The 2,955-nt window shown below is 40.7% G+C and overlaps 1 pseudogene; it reads right to left on the bottom strand.

The window, feature by feature from the left end:
* Positions 1 to 343: 343 nt before the first annotated feature.
* Positions 344 to 1,940, bottom strand: LOC120593790 (transmembrane protein 248-like; annotated as a pseudogene).
* Between the last annotated feature and the right edge of the window lie 1,015 nt (positions 1,941 to 2,955).

Below are 2,955 nucleotides of genomic sequence, written 5' to 3'. Positions count from 1 at the left end.
GCAATGAAATGCCCTGTGACCTTGGTAAACACAGCATGACACACTCCCATGCAGAAAAGTCGGAATTGCCGCTGTCACTGCTTGTCACCATCCCACCCAAGTTACCCAGACGAGGCTGCAGGGTTTGGGTGACACCCAGTGTGAAGCACATACTTCATCAAACCAATTTCTGAATATATTTTTATAAATATATACAAATCTGTTAAAGGCACTGGAAATGTCTTTGGCTGGAAGAACCCAGTATTATAAGATAATGAATTCACGGAGTGTGCAAGTCCAGGTTAGTGTCAGCAGGCAGTGATTCATTTGCTCAGTCTCTCTCAGAAAACGGGCCATTGTGGGATTAGGCATCAGCCAAAGGCACCTTCTCAGGACAAAATTCAGGACTGCTCTGATGCAGTGCACTGGGTCTGCCCTTGATAACCGCATAGCAAAACATTGTTACCACCATCAGGAAGAAGTAACCAGTGTGCATGATATGCAAATTTATTAATGAATGGTCATCCTCTGAAACAAAAACTGTAATCTTGGGATTTAAAGCATGATAGACTTTTCCAATGACTCTTTATAACACTGAAAAGGATTATAATTTTGAGCATATCTTGTGTTGGCATCTCTGGTAGGTGTAAAGATCCCCTACCAGAGCGTGGAGTTGCTGTATGTGTCAGGAACACAGTGCGGTGTCTGTATGGTGATGGAAAACATACCAGGGGTGGCCATGAGGGTCATGAAGGATGTGAACAGTTTCTGCTTACAGTGATTGTGAAGTGCACAGTCATCCGAGCTCCAGCCTGCAGGCAGGATAAAGGTAATGTTTATCTCTTCAGGGGCTTCCCGGCCCAAAATTCATTCTGATGCCCTAACGTGGTCGAGTACAGATGAGTGACATTGTGAGCGTACCCTCCATAGCGTTTAAGTGGGTCCAGGGTAAGGGCAGTTGCAACTGAGGTGTTAATTGGGCCTGAGTCCTCCAGAGCCTGCGGGGACTGGGGTGACACTCTGGCCTGTGTGATGGTCATTGTGCTTTCCAGAATTGTGGGGTTGTTAGCTAGCTAGTCAGACATAAGCGACAGGGGAAACAAAGGAATAAGGGCCCAGCCTAGAGCCCATCCAAAGTACACCCCATTGATAGTTAGAGAATCCCTCCTGCATACCCAGAGACAAAGGAAAGAAGGGCCCTAATCTTAGCTGGCCTCAACTGGCTATAGATACCTGTGTGGAACATACTACTCTAAATTTGCCTACAGTTTAAGCTTCATTATAATGCTATGTTTATGCCTGGAAGTTCATGAATCTAATTATAACACACTGAATTCTGGGTAAGCACGTGTGCAGTAGGCAAAGGTTATATAGCAGCCAACTGTCAGTCAAGGTGACCTCACATACGAAACATCTAGGACCTCACATCACTGCCCAAATATAAACAGACCTTCTTATTTCTACGTTGTTACAGCTCTTCTCCATTGGGGCATACTCTGTCTTATCATACTCCCAAATTCCACAGGGCTGCAGCACTCCTTAGCATGGCCTGTCTTCTTCTAAAATGTACTTTCAATAAATCTCACTTTTTCTAAATCTCGCCAACTTGTAATTTTTTGCTGTGTCGGTAGGGAAGAACTGAGGGACAATGCACCATACCATCATACTTTCCCATGTCTCTGGGACGACATTGGATTTCATATCACCCCAGCAGTAACAGCATCATTTTTGAGATGCGTTAATGTTTCATTCTCTGATACATATGTCCAAATCATTAACCCACCACAGAAAAGGATCCCAATGCTATCCATTTCCAGCGACTTCATCTCCTTGATTTTGAAGAAATAGCCCAAGGTCAGTGAAGCTATTGCTTTGGCCCTTACACTTATCATAAAGACCACCAGGGGAGACTGACTGCTGATATACAGCATCAGGATATCCAGGGGGGTTATGCTGAACATCATTCTGATCAGTTCCACCTTGCTCCAGCGGGCAACAGCACTTCCCAGCTCCAGCATGGCCAGCTGCTGGGTGGATGCCAGGGGCAAATTTTCCTATTTCTTGATTTTTCGTTATGAAGGGCCTTTTTTATTTACCACTTGGGTATTTTTCATGCTAGACATCACCTTAAATTTGACTCCTTTAATGCTTCCCCCTCAATGCTTTCAGATGTTAATATCTTGACTTTGTTCAAAGTTGAAGCAATGTTAGCATCATATTTAGATTAATAGTTTCCTTGCTCACACACCATTCAAAACTCTCCATACAGATTGCTTTACAAGTGATCTTTACTAAACTTTCACTTACATGTGAAGTATATATTACAAAGTCTGTACCATAAAATAAAATGGAGAAAGCACTAATCAACTTTTTAGCCTCTAATATTCTTGACACCAGTTGGAATATGAGTAAACAGTTCTTCCCATTCCACTTAGAAATCTAGATGCAGTCACTCTACACACCATATTAGCTTATAAAATGTAGCACAATATCAGAAAATAAATTATGAACTGTAAGATTTATTCCAGAGTTATAACATATTAATTAGAAATGTATCATTGACCTAAATGTAAAATCTAAAAGAATGGAACTGATAGAAAAAAGTCTAGCAGAAAGTGTGAGTGGAGATTTCTTTGAAGTGACAACAAAATCACAACTCAAAAAGAAAAAAAATGTTAAATTAGATTTCATGATATTTAAGAAGTGCTTTTAAGAAGATGCTGTTGAGGAAATGAAGACACAAGCCACAGACAAGCAGTAAATATTTGCAAGTTACATATCTGAGAAGGGACTTGTACCCAGAATAGATAAAATATATTCGAACTTTATAATCAGAAAACAACACAAAACGGACAAAATTTTTGAATTGATACTTCATCAAAGAAGATACGTGAACCCCAAATAAGCATATCAAAAGATGTTTTACATTTATTCATAAGGAAAATGTAAATTAAAACACGGGGGCAATAGAGAGAC

This window comes from Pteropus medius, unplaced genomic scaffold (assembly GCF_902729225.1).
Source record: "Pteropus medius unplaced genomic scaffold, Ma_sr-lr_union100, whole genome shotgun sequence".
Taxonomy (NCBI): Eukaryota; Metazoa; Chordata; class Mammalia; order Chiroptera; family Pteropodidae; genus Pteropus; species Pteropus medius.
This window is presented reverse-complemented; position numbering and strand designations above follow the sequence as displayed.